At 46.1% G+C, this 21475-nt stretch overlaps 1 long non-coding RNA gene and 1 other non-coding gene across 11 annotated transcripts in view; one reads left to right on the plus strand and one right to left on the minus strand.

Moving 5' to 3' along the window:
• Window positions 1-18222, plus strand: part of LOC121102762 — a 65566-nt gene extending 47344 nt beyond the window's left edge. For 3 of the 9 annotated variants that reach the window (XR_005834864.1, XR_005834862.1, XR_005834863.1), the window contains 3 exons: window positions 14916-15133; window positions 16219-16357; window positions 17615-18222. This is a non-coding gene — a long non-coding RNA (uncharacterized LOC121102762). The other 6 variants (XR_005834868.1, XR_005834865.1, XR_005834870.1 and 3 more) reach the window with 6 other exon arrangements.
• Window positions 1-20852, minus strand: part of LOC103664657 — a 45584-nt gene extending 24732 nt beyond the window's left edge. Inside the window, exons 1-2 of one of the 2 annotated variants that reach the window (XR_005834873.1) lie at window positions 20206-20845; window positions 16708-16821 (exon numbers count right to left, since the gene is read on the minus strand). This is a non-coding gene — a transcript (uncharacterized LOC103664657). Of the gene's footprint in view, window positions 1-16366; window positions 16822-20205 lie in introns of those variants that run through there. The other variant, XR_005834872.1, reaches the window with a different exon arrangement.
• Between the last annotated feature and the right edge of the window lie 623 nt (window positions 20853-21475).

Genomic DNA, 21475 nt, shown 5'->3' on the forward strand with positions numbered 1-21475 from the left:
CCTAATGGATGAAAGACCTCGATGTGAGACAGGAATCCATCAAAATCCTAGAGGAGAACATAGGCTGCAACCTCTACGACATCGGCCACAGTAACTTTTTTCATGACACATCTCCAAAGGCAAGAGAAACAAAAGCAAAAATGAACTTGTGGGACTTCATCAAGATAAAAATACAGTTAACTTGAACATATGGGACACTTGTCCCACAGCATGGACTAAAAAATTCAAACGGATATCATTAGTATACCAAGAAATGGCATGTTTGTTTAAGCATAGTAAAATTCAACATAATCTCTTTAGCCTAATTTTATTATATAGACATAGATATAGATATAATTTTCTTGAAGTATATTTGACATTGAAATACAATCTTAAAGAAACTTCTCAGGCTTCATTACCACTTTCAAGGAAACTTGGGTATCTGAAATCCCAGATTAAGAACCCCTGGTTTAGGTCATTCTTCTATGTCTTGAAAGTCTGTCTGGGTCAGTTGGTGCAAATCAAGCTGAGGGCCCTGATAATCCAGAATTATCTCCCTTCTAATACCCAACTATCTAGTAACCTGAAGATCATAAAACCATCTCAGAGAGAGGGCCTTGACCTCTGGCAGATGAGTTCATAGCCACGTCCACGCTGGAGGTTACTCCTTTACCGGTGGATTCTGCAGGGAAAATGCTTGATTAGCCTTTCTATATCGAAGTTTCCATTTGTGAGGTCAGAGTTGGCTTGGCCTGTCTGCTGCCTTTGTCTGTGCTCTGCCTCATCTTAACCTGATGGTCGATCATAAGCAAGCTTTACTTCAAGCTCTGGTGTACAGAAATCTCAGTTTTTCTGCTTTCCACTCTATTCTTCTCCCATTCCTGCCCCCAAATCCCCACACTCTTCTCCCTGACATATATACTGCTTACACACCACACATATGTGTGTACACACACACACACACACACACACACACACACACATTGTGCTTAGGAGTGGGAAAATGGACCTGAGCACACGGTTCACTAAGTACAGGCCTATAATGTGCTTTTTCATGTTTGACATCTAATGATTCCAGATGTAGGTTATCCTGGAGAAGAGCTAAAAATCTGGACAAATATTCTCTCTTTCCTAATGTTCTCTTCTTTCTCATTGAAGACTAAACACTGAATTCACAAAATTTTTAAAGGATTTAGCTATTTATTTTAGGGAGAGAGCATGACTGGGGGAAGGGCAGAGGGGGAGGGAGAGAGAGAAGCCTCAAGCAGACTCCACACTCAGTGTGGAACCTGATGTGGGGCTTGATCCCAGGATTCAGAGAGCGTGACCTGAGCTGAAACCAAGAGTCAGATGCTTAACTGACTGAGCCATCCAGGTGCCCCTGAATTCACAATTTTTATAGTGAAGCCACATTATCTTTTTCTAGTTCTAACACTCAGATTTTTGAGTAGTTGGCTTTGGTCCTTAAAATAAAATTTGAGTTTTTTCCCTTCCAGTCTTCTCTTTAGAAAACATCCAAAAGAGAGTTCATTTTGAATTTGGGTGGTAAATTTAGAATGATAAGCGTTCAAAAACAACGTGTGAGTACGTACCCTGGGCACTAGAGCAGTAGCTGGAATTCTAGCATAAAATCTGTCGGTGGGGCCCAGACCATGTGTTTCAGCAGCTTTTGTTTTGTTTTGTTAACTCTCTGGCTGTTGACCAAGGGTCAGTTGCTAGAATCTGATACTGAATAATTTTTTGGGGTTATTTTTCTTTCTCTTGTCTCATTTCTTTTTTTTTTTAAGTTTGGAGTCATTGTATGAAGATTATTCGATCCGTACTATCCCAGCCAGGATGCCGCCGCCCAAGGAGTCTGTTTCCACCCCAAGGACAGCTCTGCTGCGCTTTGCCTCTCACTTTCTGTGTTCCTTTTACTGACCCCGAGTCACTATCAGAAGGTCAGATGCTTGAGAGAGAACTTGATAAAACAGCCAAGAGGGACGTGAAGGTCTGAGCTCTCTGGTCTCCTCTGGCCTTTGGTCTGGATCCCCGTGTGCTCTTGAGTTTAGCAGGCCGCAGAATCACCGAAGTCGAGAAGCTAACTGGCCTTTGCCTTCTCCTCAGAAAGGTCCTCTTTCCCACGTGCCCTGGGCCCTCAAGCTTTCTCCAGCAACCTGCTGTGCGATGCCTGAACGCAGCTTAATTACTGATGACGGCAAGCAGCCCTGAGTACCTGTGGTGTTGGGGGGCACGCACTAGCGATCTTATACGCTAGCTCATTTCATCCTCAAGTAACCGATGAGATTATTACTGTGATTTATGGGTGATGAGGTCATCTACACAACTCCCCGGGTAGAACTTTTTCCTAAAACTAGCGTCCCACGCCCAGAGGCTGCTTTCTGAATGTCCAAATAAGAGTAAAAGCTACCATTTATCAAAGGTCTGTTAAAGTCCCAGGCATTAAACCAATAAATAAATGAAAGTAAAGAAAGTCTCAGGCATTGTAATAGCGGCCTGAGATAGGTTACCTAACTCGGCTTATTCCTTACCACCTTGTTAGTCAGCTAGCGTCACACTGTTTGCTTATGAGAACATTGTTGCTCAGAGAGTTTGAGTTGCCCAGTTACCCAGCTAGTAAAAGAGAAAATATTCAAACCCAGTTTTCCCGATTGAAAGAGAAACATTGCCTTTCCAAGGCTATTAATTATGACCTTGCTTTCTTAGCTAAAAATTAATGCATGAATTCAAATCAGATTCAGTATGCAGTGGCGCCCTCTAATAGAATATTTGAAGTCATGATTGTCTTAAATGAATGGGAGGCATGTTGACTGAACCCTATTTCACAGTGACCTCTCATCCTACCTCCCACATACCCCAACCTGGTAGATATCAACTAGCCATTAGGAAGGAAGCAACGAGATGAAGTAAGTCATCTCAATCAGGCTGCTGTGTTTGTTGAGTTGTGTTTTGTTTCCCTCTGTGGTGTGAACAACGGCTGGCCTCAAATTATGGAATTTCCCAAAGATTTTCCTGTTTTCCCATCACTGTTTTTATGTGGAATTTTAACATATGTGATTGCTAACTTGACAAGAACTCGATCTTTTCCTTTCTTCTCTCTTCTGGAGCAACATACAGAGGGCCCAAGTTTCCTATTGGCCTCCCCTCCCCCGCCCCGCAGATTCAAAGCCTGCCTTTGTCTGCACCCTAGACAATGCTGCAACCATGCAATTGCTTGTCAATTTCTTTTTTTCCTCTAATAATGGGCTTTGTAAAGGAAGGTAATTAACCCCCAATGGAACCTCTAATTGGTGGGTTTCTTGCGGGGGCAGTTTTCTGATTCCTCTGAAATCACATACTGGGTCTATGCACCCCAGGAGTAAAGTGAGTATTGGCAGAAAGAAGAGGGGGAGAGCCCGTGAGCCCTCCAGGGGAGGAGGAGGTGACAAACCCAGGGAAGCTAAGACCTCGCCTCCCCCATGCACTTATCTTCTGGATTATACAGGAGGCAGGTGGCCCAGGCCCTGAGGCGGTCTTAAAGTAATGGCCTGGTGGTCTCCTCACCAAGATCGCTTTCCCTGGACTGACTCCTGGTTTCTGACCCCAGGGTAGACTAAGACCTGTGCCCATCCACTTCCTTTTTTCAGCTTGACCCTGGGCTCTGCTTCCTCTCTGACCTCTGTAGCTTGAGGAAGAGGAAGCACAGGATGAGGAAAGGTGACTCCCCAGCGGAAACAGAAGCTGGGCTGAGTCCAGAGGCTTAAGTGAGGCTGAGCACTTCTCACTGGAGCGGAGAGTGGACATCCTGAAGGTAGATTCTGGATCATAAAGGTTTGAGAATCTGGGGACAGAGGAAAGGACACAGGAGAAAAAAGGCAATCTATCAGACCAACAGGATCTGGTAAAAGAGGTTGCAGCACTGTGATTAGGGGACCTGTGTCCCAGACCCAGTGAAGTGGGTGAGGAGGGTGACATTTCTGCCACACACCGGTCCATGAGGGTGCCCAAGTTGGATAAGAGGTTTTCATTAAAATTTTATACCAAGTTACTAACTTTAGATATGTTGATCCTCCAATTCGTGCAATACTCAAATTTTCTAAGTCGTTTTTGCTGTTTATTCATTTCTAGGCACCTTTTCACATGGGTGGGGAGAAAGGGCATGAACACATCACAGCCCCCCTCCCCCAATACAGGCATATTTACTCTTGATAAACCACTGATACCAAACTCAAGTGGGCACAGGCGACCCGTGTTTGGCCAAGTCTCTGAAGCCAACTTTCCTCCTTGGAAGTGTGGGAGGAAATACCTGTCTCGGCTTTTTTTATAGGGTGTTGTGAGGATTAAATTGGTTAATACGTTTTTGTTCATTTTTTTTTCAACAGATATTTATCAAAAGCTTATCTTGTGTCCACCCTCCTCCAAACTTTGGGCTTCTCCATGAATGTGATAGACAAGGGCCCTGATATCAAGGCACTGACCGCGTAGAGTGCATCAGTGGTTTCCAATCTTTTATAAAAACATGTTTTAATTTTTTGAATTATTTATTTATTTTAAAAAACATTCTCTCTCTCTCTCTCTTTTTAAAGACTTCATTTATTTTAGAGAGAGAGAGACAGCACAAGTGGGTGGGCAATGAGAGAAAGAGAGAGAGTGGGGGGGAGGGGCAGAGGGAGAAGGGAAGAGAGAATCTCAAGCAGACTCCATGCTGAGCATGGAGCCCGATGTGGGGCTCGATCCCGGGACCCTGAGATCATGACTTGAGCAGAAACCAATAGTCTGATGCTTAAGTGACTGCACCACCCAGACGCCCTTATAAAACATTTTTTTTAAATTGGGTAACCCTGCATTGATGGTATGATTTATTTGTAGTCATCTCACCTGGAAATCACTATGTAAAATAAGTGAAAAGGAAATAACAGCAGAAGCTAAAGTTCTGCTTGCTTATCCCAGCCCCAGTTTCCCAGGGAACTTTGGGACTACTGTTTGAGAACTACCTCAGTAAATTTCTTCACCTGTGCAAGAGATACAGACTGGGAACATGATGACTCCCAAATTTGCAAATACTCTGTAGATGCCACTGGTGTCCGCCCAGACCCGCTATACTGGCCGGAGCCCCAGCCTCGCTGGAGGATGGTCGGCCACTCACAGCTCATAGCTGACCCCTGATCCAGAACTTTGTCCTTGGCTTTGGGGAACCTACTCATCCAGAGAAGCTAGGGGACACCTCCTTCCTTTGACTCAAGGTAGAGAAACTTTGTGGTGCTCCCCCTGCTTCAGAGCGCTCCGTGGGGCCCGGCTGAGACTGACTTCAGCTGAGCCCTCACCTTTGCCTGCGGGTTTTCCCGCTTGTCCCGCTTCCTCACTCCATTCCCATTTCCCCCGAGAATACTCTGTCCATGAATCTCTCGCGCGAGAATTCCCATCGCAGGCTGTGCTGCTAGGGAACTGCACCTGACCCCTGTATCTTGCATATGTGGCCTGAAGGCGAAGCCCCAGGCTGATGGAACACTAACTAGAGACAAAGTGCGGAAGATGCCAGGTGACCAATGTCCAGGGTGCCGTGCTAACTGAACCTCACTGCTACATCGCCATACCGAGATTCCTCAGTACATGTTAACATTTTCTAAACTACAAAGTGCCAGACGAACGTGAATGCCCGCTCAGCAGGAGTGGCAGGACCAGGAATGGAGTAAGTGCCTTGGGGTGTTGATCGCTCCTCCCCACCTCTCACTAAAGTTCAAGTCCTTCGGTGGATAGATGTACTAATTTCACAATGCTCACTTGACTGATCTGATAGGGGTGTCTGGTGACTTGGAGACGGCATCATTTTTGTCCTCCCAGCAAGGACAGAACAGGACTCTTGTGAGACTCAACAATACATGAGTTGCGAAGCACTTGAAAAATTTACCATTTCTGTTAAAAAAATTTTTGCTCTAATACTTTTACAATTTTTTGGTTACCATTATATTTTAGTTCCATGGGCAAGGCAGAAACTTATATAAAATTTATAATTTCATCTTTCACGAATCATTTATTTTAAAATAATTTCAGTGGAGACTGTGGGTGGACTTTTGTCTGAAATGAATTTTATTGGTGTTGCCCCAGAAACTGTGGTGGCGACTTGGGTCACTTGCGCTTTCTGGCCCTGGAGGCTAGGGAGCAGGTGTGCAGTGTAGGCAAGGGAGGTCTGCAACCCACGTTAGCTGAAGCTGGATCCCTTCTTGACCTGGTCTTTCTGAGGTATCCTGGGGAGAAAGTGTGAGTGTGTGATGTGTATGTGAGCGTGTGTATATTTGTGAGAGTGGGTATATATAAGTGTATGTAACTGAGTGTGTGTCTGTGTGAGTGTGCATATGCATGTGGAAAGAGCTGGAGCCACCAGAGTCCAGGGGGGACTGTGGAGTCCTCCAGCCTCAAAAGGTTTCTCTGGTGGTGCAGAGGCCTGTTTCTTCAGCAAGAAGTAAGCACCCTGGGTGTGTGTGTGTTGTGTGTGTCACGGGGGGGGGGGGGGACTTGTGGAGGAGGTGGCCATGTAAGCTAGCAAAGTACAAAGCTGGGGTTCAAGATGAAGTCTGCCTTTCAAGTGCCATGCTCTTGGGAAGACTTTGGCCTCTGAGACAGATTTCATCCCTACGTTGTTACCTATGTATTTTCCTGAATCATATCATGTTGAAGAAAATTCTATGCATTTGTATAAATATTTACGTGCATTGTTATTGATTCGGGCCTGATCATAAAACACACGAGAGGGAACTTGTGAAAAGGGCTGAGTGAATAGAGTTTAATGGGGAGGGTTTATAAAGGCGGGGGCACGGTAAGAGGCAACGGACTTCGTGAGAACGGCAGCCTGTGGACACGCTGCGCGGCGGCCCTCGAAGATTCAGCAGAGGAACGCCGTTGCTGCCTGGTCCGAAGAGGCTCTGATCTCTGCCTCGTCCTTCCCTCCGTCTCCTGCCAATGTTCTCCACTGGTGGGGATCAACCCGAACTTAAAGGTGAGGAACACCGGGTGATGCAGGCCCAGAACAGGGCGGAGGACGGTGGGGAGAGGTGGAGAGGAGACGAGGGGCCGATGGGAATGCCCAGGACAGCACCCGCATGTGCCAGGCTCTGTGCAAGGTGCTGCAGGTACTCGGTGGGCAAGCCGAGGCCCCCTTCTAGAAGACACATCAGTAACTCTGGGAAAGTGTGGTAAAGACTAGAGCTAGCTTAGGGTCATGGTCCAGATAGTGGCTGTCTCAGGACACAGCAAACGACAGCTCAAAATCAAACTTGAAATTGGAACCCTTACACATAATCTGGCTTTTACGCAGCAAGGGCCTTTGACCCCAAATCCTGATGCTGATACGCAACATGTGTTGTCTCTTTCTCTGATAGGACCCCGTCAGGGAGATGTAGGCCCTGACCCTTAGCTATTTGGCAATCTGGTCTCCTTGTCAGTATAAGCTGTTTTGCTAATAGCATTAAAAAGTGTCTGCAGGGCACGTGGGTGGCTCGGTCGGTTGAGTGTCCGACTCTTGATTTTGGCTCAGGTCATGATCTCAGGGTCGTGGGATTGAGCCCCGAGTCAGGCTCTGTGCTGGGCGTGGAGCCTGTTCAAGATTCTCTCTCCCTCTGTCCCCCCCCATCCCCTTGGCACTCTCTTTCTCTCTAAAAAATAAAAACAAATAAGTAAAAGGCGTCTGCAGTAACACAGTAGAAAGGAGGAGGGACCCACCCCCACTCATGCGTTGATCTTTATAAAAGCCAGCAAATGTGGATAAACCTCTGATTTATCTGGTGCAAGTCTCCATGATTCTGACTTGATTTTTCTATGAATTTGAAACGAAATCATTTCATTGAGATAGAAAGGAAGTGGTTCATTGACCCCCTCTCAGAATCAAGTCTTCGCGGTGGGGGAAAGGGAAAGGAGCCAACGCATGTATTGGCAATCCTCCCCCGTCTGAGCCCTGGGAAGGTGGAGAGGTTTTCATGGACCTTGTTGGCTCCCTTGGCAAAGCAAAACCTGATGGAGATGCTGTTTACAAGTTCCCTTCTGAAAAGCGAGTAACACAGAGAGATCAGAAAGGTCTGTTTTGAACAGTCTGACTTTGTTTTCAGAAGCTGTTGTGTTTTCATTCACCTAAGACGCTTGTTAGAGGTGCACTGTGGGGGTGTGCCACGGAAAGTTCCTCTGGCTGGGATGTAGAGGAAAAGGGCCCCACGGTGAGCCAACAGTACACTGATGCACACATTGTTAAACGAACGAGTAAGCATAGCCGCGGGTATGCAGGCAGCCGTCACCGGCCAGCCGCTGGGCTGCTTGGTCTGCGGAGAGCTGGAGCTCCTCCTTGTCACCAGGGACGGGAGAAGAAGGAGGCGCGCCGTGTCCCCGAGGAAACAGTTCATGAACCGCTCTGTACTTTGTCTTCGGAGATTCCTCAGCGAGAAATCAGAGTCAGCATGTTGAGAGTTTAAGGCTTGCTGATTTTCTTTTCACGACTGTGTGAGTGGTACATTTTTTTTTTTTAATCAGAGGTTTAAAGTACCAGTATTATTAATGGAAAAACTGGCTGGAAGAATGCAGTTTGGACTAAATGCCGAAACACAGCTTCCCTCTCTTTTCCCCTTTGAATTGTGCTAACCCGGTCAGCTCTGGAAAGTTAGAAAAGAGCCCGCGGAAAGATAGCTGGGGCTGCCGAAGAGGGAGGAAGGCAGGGAGCCGCTGCCTCTGGGCCCCAGCAGGTGGAGGCGGAACGAAGCCGGGCAAGGAGGAGCAGCAGGGCACCTGTGTCTTCCTGCCCGTGGTTTTTTGTTTGTTTGGTTTTGGTTTTTTCTTGCTCGGTTGTCCCAGCGCTAGGATAGGGGAGTGACTACCCTTCTCCCTTTCCTGTTTGTCTCCTTACGCACCGCTGTAAGATGTTGGTGTGCTCCTTGGGCAAGTTACTTGATTTTCTGGTTCCCTATCTGTAAAAAGAAAATAATAACAGTCCTTAAGCCTCCTGAGGATTCCTTGAGATAATCCACTGGAAGCGCTTAGAGCTGGGTCTGGCAACAGAAGGTTCTCCTCGAAGGCTGATAAAATCACGGCTCCCCCTGCTGATAACCTCTTCGGATTTCTCCCAGGCCCTTTGCTCACCGACTTGGGGTGAGGGAGGCCATGGGTATAAGCAGCTAACTGGGAAGTGGAGAAAAAGAATTTGTCCACAGAATCCTCTTCTTTCTGGAAATTCCTGAAGATGGCGAGGTCAGTGGCAACAGCTCGAGGATGGTAAGGGGCCCGTTCCACTATGCTGCTGATTGCACCACGCAGACGTGGTAGTTAGGCCTGGAGATCTGCAGCGGGCCATACGTAGGAAGGAAATTATTTGGGTGCCTGGGTGGCTCAGTCGGTTAGGCTTCTGCCTTCAGCTCTGGTCCTAATCCCGGGACCCTGGGATTGAGACCTGCGCTGTGTTTCCCGCTCAGCTAGAGGCCTGCTTCTCCCTCTCCCTCTGCCTGCCTCTCCCCCTGCTTATGTTCTCTCTCTCTCTGTCAAATAAATAAGTAAAATCTTAAAAAAAAAAAAAAAAAGAGAGAAATTATTCCTCCAGAAGCAGAGAGGAGCAGTGTACATAATGCATGGGAGTAAAAGGTGTGGGAACACTTCTAGAAGGTTAGGATTAGCACCAAAATCTTGACTTGCCCAGAAAACTCACCCTGCCTTGGCCTGAGGCTGTGGAACTGACTTCACTTCCCCCAGGAGGATCGAGAGTTGAACAGAGTAAAACCGGTAAAAGCAGCAGGACTTGGTAGGGAGAGTTTTGAGATAGAGAGGGCTAAGGCCAAGATGAGGCAGAGAAATCACTGCTATCACTTTCACCGTCAGTAGATAATATTTCCTAAATCTCTAGACAATTTTCATCTCATAAGCAATATACCTGTGGATTTTGAAAGCAGGCTGTTTACATGGAATAATCTTAGTTGTGTAGTGTTCTTACTACGCTTATTCCGATTACAGCAGAAGCTTTTATTTCTGAGTCACTGACTGAGGGAATATGCATGATGAATCCGTCAGCACCGAGGAGAAATGCATAGGAGAAATAGGGCAAAGCTTACAATGTTGAGGTCTTTGCCCCCCAACATGGAATTCACCTTTAGCCCCTGTGGCAAAGAGAGTGCCTTGAGATGAAAATTGTCTAGAGATTTAACGTTTGCAGATCTTCAACTCTCTCCTCCTTCTCAGGAGGCAAAGCCACGGTTGGAAGGGAGCCTGTATCCCGAGTCAAAACTTAGAAGAAATCCACCCGGGGAGAGCCACCTAACCAGTGTCAGACTGCAAAGCCGACTGGAAATAAAACAGCTGTCTCAGGCCTTCTTACAAGAAAGGAATGGGACTGACCAACACTGGCTCCCTGTGAGGTGGGTGAGGAAACCCTGAATGAGAGTCTGTGGAACTCCATGGACCCCAAGGCAGACCTTGCCAAGAGGACAGAGGATTCTAGGCTCAATGCAGGGGTCTAAGGATTTGGGTCAGGGCTGGTTTCAGGACACTGTGTGGTGAAGGCAGGAACCCCTCTAGATGACGTACCCTGGCAGGGTATGATGTTTTGAAGAGCCTGTTTTAAATAAACTACTTTTCTCCTGAAAGCCAGTACTGCAATGGGAATAGTTTGATTTCTGTTTTAGCAGAACTCAAAACTAGCTTGGGTATTGAATAGGCCTCGTTGTTCTGCTGATGTATTATTCATCTTGGTCGCATGTTCAGGCCAGACCATTCTTGGGATTGTTGACAAGCCTGACGAGGACACACCCAGCACGATGGCAAAGACGGCGAGCGGCCTGTGATCGTCCTGACAGCTGGGCTTGGCTCTGGCAATCATCCATCTTTACAACCCATTTAAAGCATGACTGTGATCACACAGACACACTGTGCATCGGTTTATGACAATTGCCCAATTAGACCATGAACACGATCCATGTATACTGACAGAGACTGGAAGGACTTTGAAAGGCTAGGATTAGTCTTCCAGGAGGATGGAAGTGATAATCACCGACTAGAGCATGGAGGTCCCTGGGACCTGGTGGGACGGGCTAGACTGTCGTGGGAGGCTAGCCTCCAGGGACGCTGCGCTTACAGAAACAGGAGGAAAATATCCTCTACTTCTGCTTCTGCAGGAGAGAAGGCCCCACCTAGACAAAACTGAGTTCTGCGAGCTTCGCTTCCGTATTCAGTGAAGGTTCAGTGATAACGGAGCATGGGATCGAGTAAAAACTGCCAAATAAAAACACCAGGAGCTTACTCTTTAAAAAAAAAAAACTTAATTGTAATTTTTAGACACATACCTATGGAGCTAACAAATATTAATATTTTGTCATATTCCCTGTAAATGCTTTTTTAAAAAGATTTTATTTTAGAGAGCGTGCAAGAGAGCACAGGAGCTTGCCCTATATCTGCTCATCTCTCTCATCCTTGAGTTCTTGTAACATTGCAAGATTTGCTGTATGGTCTAAGTGTTTATTATTTTAAATATTTCTCACACATTATTGATCCTTTCCTGCATTTTAAATGTTCTGAGAGTATCTTAGTTTGTATTGCTTTGCCTCTATCACACCCAACCCTGGAACAGTGTTGGGATTTTAATAGCGGTTAACTAAGTTCTTCTTGATTACTAACAGATTAACTGATGCCTAACTTCTGAGTAAAGCTATTATGCAGGTAACATTTACCTTCTTTGAGTTGAATGCTGTCACTTGACACAGTGCTAAAAGTGAGTGAGTGAGTAAAGGTTAAATTCTCTTGTAAGCGTAACTCCAGCAAATAACACATTGTGCTGACTTGTTCTTAGAGACTCGAAAATACAAAATTTGAGAGTCCCTTCCTGTTCTTTAGAAACATGTGATCTCAGTCTGTAAACATTAGCACACTGGGGAATGAGGTCTTATTTACTGATTGCACAATCACAGAGCCACAGCCTTGTGAATGTTAATAATTTCTGGGAATGACAACAGACTTTGAAAAGATAAAAGCTGCAGAAAGAGTCAGAAGTTACCCACAGTTTTGGACCTAAATTCTATTGCACAGGAAAAAAACAGGATGAAGAGCCCTAGAATGGTAATAAATTAAATCTCCTGTGGGTCAGGAGATTAGAGTTCTAATTCTTCTTTGGTTCAAGCCAGCTGTGAGACCTTGGATAAGTCTATAAATCTTGCTGGGCCTACAGCTTTTCATTTTTAAAATCAGAGGATTGAATTTCAAATGATTTGTAATGTCTCTTCCAAGTCCGAGATTCTACCACTTATTTGAATCAATAACCACTGATGATAGAAAGAATATATAATGGTGCCAGACAATGTCAGCCCTGGGAAGATGGGCTCAAGGATGGAGAAGAACAGACAAGTATTCCTGGGATAGAAGAAGGACTTACTCCTTTGACCTAAAGCCTGAATTTCACAGCACCTGAATTGAATATTTATGTGATTATTTCCCTGTTTAAAAAGATTTTGAGGGGTGCCTGGCTGGCTCGGTCAGTAGAGTATGTGACTCTTGATCTTGGGATCATGAGTTCAAGCCCCATGTTGGGCATAGAGCTTACTTAAAAAAAAAAAAAAAGATTTTGAAGTCCATAGACATGTCCAGCTAAACACTAAGTGGGTGAAACTAAGATGTAAGTAGACATAGATAGAAGTTCATAGAACTAGGAACTTTTCTACAGTTCTCAATCAGTTGTTTTAATTCTGGGCCTATGAAGACCAAGTCTTCATGGTCTCTATGCCCAAAACTTTGAAATAATTTCTGCAAAGGTATCACCAAATTCAGCCAAAAGTCCAACCAGTGTGGAAGGCAGCATGCTGCCAAGAATGACAGCTGTGGCTTTGTGAAGCCTAGTCTGGGTGATGAACTCACACGCCTTTTCCCCTCTTCTTTGAAGTTGTTGGTGATTGCTCTTTCTCTGCCTACGACTAAGGTGGTCCTGGGTCAGCATCAGGCAATGAGTGGGCTTAATATCTTTTAACTAAAAGAGCTAACAAGACTTACTCTGGCTGAGTGACTGAGGTTTATACAGAACTGCAAGTAGAGAGGATCAACTTATAAAGTGACTCTAAGGGACACAACAATGTATGGAAAACCAGGAGAGGTTGGGGTGATAGGTTTCGGGGAGAGAAGAGGAACAACATTTGGGAGAAGAACCAACAGAGTTTGAATAGCTGAGTTATCTTGTTGAACCCTCAGCACTGGACTTGGTTCTCTTCACCAGAGTGTCACCATCACTGTGACTCAGCCATGCCCTTATCTTTGTTTTTCTTTGTGTCTGGTTGTTTCTCTCTCAAACTCAACAGTCTAAGGCGATTCTTGCTTCCCAAGTCATATTCCTGAGATGGAATTTATCAGTCCAGCTAATCATTATCACTTCTGCTTTGGGCTGTTTGCAGAAAGGAATTAACATTGCAGGCCCAAGACTAACTCTAGAAGGGCCGGCTTACAAGATTGGCCCTTGGCTGGTGTCTGGGTGTTTCCACCATTCTCATAACTGATAAGGGTGGTTCTCTGTGCCTAGACTGTTTGCATAAACAGTGTGATTTATGCTGAATACCTGCTTTCCTTCTGGGAGTCTGGAATTCGGAATGTGATAGGCAGAGTGCAGATGTGACCAGCCCCCAATAAAAATGTTGAATGCTGAGTCTCTAATGAGCTTTTCTGGGCAGAAACACCATATACATGTTATTGCATTTTTCAGTGCTGGGGAGAGTAGCATGTTCGTGTGTATCCCCTCACAGAAAGAGAGAGCATAGTGCTGTGTGGATTTCTCTAGATTCTGCCTGTGTCTTTTTCCATTGTGATCTGATGGTGTATCCTTACTGTCATTATAGTAAATCTTAGTCATGAGTCCACCTATGTGCTGGATCCCATGAGTTCTCCTAGCAAATCTCTAACTATGGGGATGATCTTAGAGATCGAAACCCAGGCCATCTCTAAGGACCCAGGCCAACTTGGGTATTGGCTGTCCTTGGTCCAAGTGTTAATTGTTCCAATTGTGCATATGGGGGAGGAAGTGTGGGATCGTACTTAGCCTGGCCACACTAGCTTATGGGATGGTCTAGAACAGCGGTTCTCAACCCAGCCTGCAAAATAGAATCTTCTGTGATGGCTTTAGAAATTAGACCCCATCCAAGATTAATTAGAATCTTGGAATTAGAATCTGTGGGAGTGGGGCTTAGACAGTGACATGTTTTCAAAGCTTTCCAGTGATTCAAATGTGTAGCCTGAATTGGGATCGATGGCCTGGAGCCCAAGGCTCTAGCTGGCAGTTTCCTTTAGAAGGAGACTGTAGCCTTGGGAGGCACTGTGATCCATTTGGCTAGGGCAATGTACATTTTTCACATGAAGGAATGAACTCATGTCTCCAGGCATCCTAAAAAAAAAATGAGTAAGACTGCTTAGTTGTACTTATGAGGAATACTCTGGGACTTGTGTCATTTTAGGGGTTCTACTGGGGCCGTCTCCATAACATAAAGTTTATGTTGACAACTTTCTATGCTTCCAAACTGTGGTAGAAAAACAAGCAGGAAAAAAAATGCATTAAAATGTATTTGACCGGCCGCAGCAATATTTTGTCATTGGCCCACATTCTTGAACGTACTGTTCCATGAAATCTCTCTCTTATGAAATAAACAGTCACATCTGTTTCTTAGGGTTATTTAAAGATCAGTGTTAAATTGTTTATCCTTAGATTCTTTCTTTGTCTTTAAAAAAGCTGACTGGCAGAAAATCCCTACCAGGCCAGCTCATGATCCTTCCCTTTCAGTGCAGGGGGTCACAGCAGTTGACCTTTGGGTATGGGGGCAAAGGTGGGGGCTCCTCGGCCAGGTTTCCTGCTGCTGACTTCCTCACAGCCTCCAGTTCCTAAGCTGGCTGGTAGCTGCTGTGGGAGAGAGCTCTGAAATGCAGGACGCTGCCCTCATTGGGCAGATCACCCTGATGCAGTGTTCTGTTCACAGTGGACACCTGGCAAATATCTGTGAGTTGACTTGATGGGATGGAGTTACTGGCAGAAAACTGCTGAGAGGCGGGCACTCGCGGCGCTCCCTGTCTTGTGTTTTCTACAGAGCCCAAGCTCACAACAAAAAGTGCCACTTGGATAAAAGCAGCAGTTGTCCGTATGGAAGCCATCTTGGTCTGCATGTCCTTGGGAGAGATCCTGAAGCCCAGCACGAAGGTAAACTTTTCCTCATGATAGCTGCAGGGTATTTGTAAGAGACCTTGAGTACCAGTCATGCCACCCTATGGCCCTGCACAGCTTAGACTGGTCCTTTCACAGTTGGAGGTAAACAGGACTTCACTTCCAGCCTCGCCTTTGGAATTGATGTCTTTCTTCCCCTCACACAGCACATGTTCTCTCTAGTTGTTGCCCTTCCCCCGTCAGGGCCTGCTGTAGGAGGGAACTTGCAACTCATGTACCCTAAGAACTTCAGGTTTAAATAGTCTCATGTGTTTTTGCATTTAAAGAAAGTTCAGTGGACAGAACTTCGGGTGAAGAAGGTTGCTTTTTGGCGGTAGTGCTGGGATAGGGGCCCTGAGGGGGAACTTCCTGGTACCCTTGGCACCCCTACCGGAGTCTCGTCCTCTAGGCCTCCTCCATTCTGTGGCAGCCTAGCTCTGGTTCAGGCATGCGGGCTTGGGGCATAGCTGACCCTTAGAACCGCTGCTAAAAGCCCCAGAGGAGCAAACGTCCGCTCAGCTACCACCATTTCGCGGGCTCCAGAGCATTTCATTTCACAATTCCATGTCGTTTCCTCTTCCCACAAGTTAACGAAGGCATCTGGCAGCAGAATGCGGAGTNACGGTTCTGTTTACTCTTTGCTGCCTGGCGATGTCTCAAAGCTGACCCTGTTCTCAACCCCAGCTGTGTTTTGGAAGGTTTCCCAAACACAAGGAGCCTGCTAAAAGGCAGTCTTAGAATGGCATGGAATGCTCTACCAGGAGGCCTGAAGAAAGGCTGTTCAAATGAAAACACTGGGAGACCAGAAAAAAAATTCTTCTGTGTGGGGCACTTATATACCCAGAAATGAAACTTAATAAACAGCTAGTAACGAAACTGTACCAAACATGAGAAAAGCTGGATTGCAAAAATAGCACATGCGGAATAAGCCCATTTTGGTAAAATACGGGCTGTGTAAAAGTATACAGAGTATGTTTTGTTTGCCTACTGTGTACCAGGCACTTAGCCAGGTACTTTATTATATATATATATATATTTGACAAAAACCCGGGGAGGCCATTCTTATTATTCCCATTTTACAGGAGAGCTCATGGAGGTTCTGACTTGCTCAAACGACTAAAGACATCGATAATATGTAGGAAAAGTCCATAATCCGTTAGAACACCGTGAACCATTACTGTATAGATCTGCAAAGATAAACCATTGGTGCTACATTGTAAGGTGAGTTGGTTGAGGACAGTGAGTGATTTTTATTTTCTTCATTTTGCTTATGTATATTTTCTAATTTCTCTCCAGTGCACTTCTTTTTTAACAGAAATTTATTCCTTAAGTAAGAAACTTATACCAAATAGAGGCTTCCCCCACTATCTGAAAGCAGAACATTCCTGTGAAACCGTCCATAGCCAAAATATCATTAGGCGAAGAAGCAATTACCATTAATTTATATGGAAACAGTTTTGAGCATTCCCAGACCCCCCCCAAATAACCTCTTCTAGACTTTTCTCATACTTTGTAACACATCCTACTAATGGATGCATAAAATTAATTTAAGATAAAGCAGAGATGCTCACAGACACAGTTCAAAGGTCTAATGGCGCGATGCTGAGGTGCTCAGCGAAGCTCCCGGGGAAGGACTCGGTGGCACCATTCCCGCTGCCTGGGCTGTGTTGCCTCTGGAAGGCTCGCTGCAAAGCAACAATATGCTGCTGTCACTGTTTGCCTTTTTCCATAAAAGCAAAATTCTCTTTGGATTCCTTTTGGTTAACGAAAATAAGTACAAATGCAAGTCTCTTGTACAAGCGAAGAGGTGTAAGGTAAACTTTTGAAAAGTGGGGGATACCTGTCCCAAACCGTGTATAGATGAATTAAAATATATTTAGTACGAAAGGATGGTTTTTAAAGTTTTAAGTAAATTCTTTTTATTCTGTTTGTGAAACTACAAAGACTTCAGTATGAGTTTGCTGGGGCTTCCATCACCAAGTAGCACAGGCCGGTAGCCAACCCTGCCAATACCTTGTTCTTGGACTTCTAGCTTCCAGAACTGTGGGAAAAGAGATTCCCATTGTTTAAGCCACCGGGCCTGGACACTGAGGCTGCAGAAGTAAATACAAGAGTCATGATCCCTGGTTTTAGTGCTAGAGGCAGATAATAAACAAATACAGAAATAAATAAGCACCTAGAAAGTCCAATTATGGTCCAAATATGCCTAAAGTCCAAATATGCCTTAAAATAAGACGAGGTGAGAGAGGAAGCTTGAAGCTTGAAGACACTGTACTGAATTATCGTACGGTGTCGGGGGTGAGAGCAGGGACTTTGGAGCCACCTCTGTCATTTACTACCTGTGTGACCTTAGGCACATTATTATGGTAAAAACAATCACATAATAGAAAATTTACCATCTTAACAGTCTTTAAGTGTACAGTTCAGTAGTGTTGAGTATGTCCACAGTGTCGTGACCTTCAACATATTTTTTTGCAGGAGTTTGCAGGATGGGAAGACTGCCTGGGCCCGAGGAAGACCGATCTCTTCGAATACTGTGAGAACCGGGTCTGAGGCAAGTGTAGCCTGATGGCTCAGGCTGAGGTCAGGGCCTCTACTCCTGGGGACCCAGATCTCAGAGCTCATGAGATGTTTCCTCTGGACACACTGCACCGCTGTGATCTCCAGCATGTTGCAAAGTGTGGCTGCTTAATTGTTTCATTTGAACAAATGAAGGAAGGAAGGAGAGGAGGACTACGGCCAGTTTTGCGGCTATAAGCAATTTTTAGCATCTTACGTAGACCCAGCTTTTCTGGGATCAGTACTGGACGAAATGGTAGTTCTTGTGTAATTACGAAATGACTAGTGTGCCTTCCCCAAAGGCTCAGGAATGCTGGCGAGATAGATTGCAAGCCTGCTTCCTGGAGCTTTCTTCAGGAAAAAAGAAAAAGAAACACATTGTTTTTCCTCCCTAGAGGCCTCTAGCTGCGAGGCATAAATTCTTTCTCATGTTTTCCAGAATACCTTACCCTTGGACTAAGATCAAGAAAAGAAAACTCCAAACTTTTCTCAGAGCAAATGCAAATAAATTTTGAGTGCAGTCTTTAGTTCCGAAGAACACTGTGTTTATTTTCACCGAAGTACATGCTTCCCTGGCCACAGGTCTGGGGGGCTGTAGCCGGGCACTGCCAGTGGAAACCCAGGAAGATGGGAGCCCCTGGAAATCTGCCAGAAAGTCAGTCATGCAGCTCTTTCCCCCCAGGCTGTTATGCCAAACTCACAAATGCCTTAAGTGAAACATGCTTTCCCAACACACAGAACCTTCTGAAGATTCTTGATTCTTCTTTATCAGCCCCTTCTCTACTTTTCATGGTGACTCTAAATTGCATTACTTTAGGGGAAAAAATGGACTCCTTTTTCTCAGGACAACAAACTACATATAATATGCATCTGTGGTCACCAAGATGGCAGGGCATGAGTTTCCAGTCTCACTTGAAAGAGAGGAGGGTAAATAGGAGTCCAGCTACAACCTTAGAACAACTCTTTAAATTGAGTTTGGCCCTCAAACTATTCTGGCCCAGTGTTGTAAATGGCCCCTCCAAACTCCTTTTTGAGCTGTGCACCCACAAGAAGGGGACTGATGGCTGAAAAGGCAGCGACTGGCCTTTGGAGAAGCTCTTCCTCCACTCTTACTGCCTTCCAATTCATTCCTCACTGTGCCCTAAAAGGATTTTGAAAATCCGAATCCGCATGTTACTCACAAACTCCCACACGGTCTACATGGTCTGGCCTGGTCTGGCCCCTGTGCATGGCCCCTGTTTCTCCGCTGCCCCCTGGCCCAGCTACACAGGCTTCATTCAGTTCCTTCCGTCTGCATGTTCCCTCCCACCATAGGTCTTTGCTCATGTCTTCCATCATCCTTCAACTTCACATGTGATTAACTCCTACATCTCATTTGGGTTGCAGCTCAATTGTTATTGCATCAGGGAAGCCTTCACCAACTCTATGAATCAGCTACTTTCCTGTTTTCTACCCTCTGTTACGTAGCACTCATTGACATTTGTTCTACCATTAGACCATACATGCCATAAGAGTAGGAATGGGTGTTCTTCAAGGTTTTCTTTTTAATATATATCCAGTGCTTTGAACAATATCAGCATTTATATACTCAATAACTATTTGTTGATTTAATTAAAAAACACGTCTTAAGGACAGTGACCAAGACACTACAAACACCATGTATTCCATTCCTGGGATTTCTTGGGATTTTTGCCATACTTTTTATTTTTATACCACTTAATAATACCCAGTTCCAATGTGTGTGTCTCTTCCCTGCACCACCAAGCAATTCCCTGATAGCAGCTGAGTGTCCTACAATGTCACTCAATTCGACACTATCTACATGGAGACAGCATCAGATCTGGCAGGTGAAAGGCTCAGTCCCACAAGATGCCCATCCCCCATTCAGATGCCAATCACAAGTCCAGGTTGCCACCTGTGTGTCTCACCAACCGGCTGTAGGTTGGAAGTTCCAACGACCCCTGTCCTTGGGTTTGATTAATTTGCTAGAATGGTTCACGGAACCCAGAGAAACATTTTATTACTGGGTTGCCCATGTATTATGAAAGGATATAACTTGGAAACAGCCAGACAGAAGAGATGCACTGGGCAAGATACGGGGAAGCAGGCGGGACCTGCCACCCTCAGGGCCATGCAGGCCATCCAAGCAAGTGAAGGAGAGGACAGGGTACGAAGAGTTCACTGGACGCCGCATTTTCTCCTCTAGTCTTAGGTCTGTTTATAGTCCGATTCCTGGGGTGACGGTAGCTTGTTAGAATACTGTCTCACTTGATAAGTAAGAAAATATGTATGTATAGCTAATGCTACGTTACAATCTATGTTGAATCAGGGGCCTTTCAAAACTTGCCATTGCGACAGTAACGGTCCTATAGTAGCCAAAAGTTAAAGAAAAAGAAAGTTTATTACCTAGATAATTTCATAAAAACCTCTTGGCTGTATAATTCATCAAGAGAATTCCCTAGTTTTAAAGAATCTGGCCATGAAGTACAACAAAAATGTGAGAAGACTACCTTTCAAACGCGTCAGCGGTGCTCAAGGTGCGGACCGAACAGCTGGCTGCTCACCGAGCGGCACCGGGACGCAGACCGGGGCTCGCAGCGGGGGCCTGAGAGCGGCGCGCGCCCCCCGCAGCATACCGTCTACCTGCCGGTCGGGGAGTACAAGTTCGGGACAAGCGTGCCGAGATCCCCGCCGTACAAGAGACGGGAGGCTCATGAGGGGTGCCGAGCGTAGGCCCGAGGGTCCCCTGAGGAAGGAGACCTCACAGCAGGCCGGCCGCGCCGTCGGACGCAGGCGGGGGTTCGAAAGAGCCACGACGCAGGCGCGGAGAGCCGTACTGCATCCGGCACCGCGCTAGGCGCGTAGTGTATTTTCTCCCTCGCTCCTCACAGCGGCTGTACGAAGCTGCCACGTAACAGAAGCCCCACCACAGCGGCAGAGGGACGTGGAGGCTTGTCTGTCCTCATGTGAGGAGTCCGGGAGCGGGCAGTCTGGGGCTGACGCGGGTGCTTGAGAAATCATCAAGCTTCCAGCTCTTTCGAGCTTCCTGTTCTGCCGGCTGAGGGGTGGTTCCTATGCCCTTGGTATAAAGTGGCTGATCCACTCCAGGCATTACGGTGGCACCCGGCAGAAAGCTAAAGAAAACCACAAGTGTCCATCCGTGGAAAGAAAAACTTCCAGAGGGGTTCCCAGCAGACTTCAGACTTCCACTCCACCCCGTTGGCTAGAACTGTGTGTGTAGACCTCCCAGTGGCAGGACTGGCTGAGAAATGGAGGCTTTTTTATTTTTATTGTGTAGCCTGAGCACAGAGCTGCCTAAGAACTTCAGAGCTGTGTGCTGAGGGAGAAGGAGGAGTGTGGGACCGGCAGGCAGCCGCGGCTCCACAGAGAGTAGTTACTCTCGTTCTACAGGGAAAACCTAGGCATTAAGTGTTAGGTAACTTGCCCTGGGCCATGTAGTTAATAAGTAGAAAAACTGGACACCCGCAGAAGCAATCTGATCGCACAGCCCGAACTTCTAAGCCCGAGCTGGGATCTGAACTGGAGAGCAGGGGGAAAGGCCGTCGGGGCCAGGGGATGGTGTTGACAAAGGTGCAGAGGGGGCCGCCTGCTGCAAGTGAGGCCCTCAGGCTGGCCCCGGGGAGCCGCCCCGAGGTGGTGTGCGGGGAGATAAGGTGGGATCAGTGGTCTGGGCTCCTTTCATTGGCCAGTGAAGCTCAGGGTCATGAGCACTGTCAGTCCCAAGACTGAAATACTAGTAACAGAAATAGGCAAGTGCTG

The sequence above is a fragment of the Ursus maritimus genome, unplaced genomic scaffold (assembly GCF_017311325.1).
Source record: "Ursus maritimus isolate PB19 unplaced genomic scaffold, ASM1731132v1 scaffold_15, whole genome shotgun sequence".
Classification (NCBI taxonomy): Eukaryota; Metazoa; Chordata; class Mammalia; order Carnivora; family Ursidae; genus Ursus; species Ursus maritimus.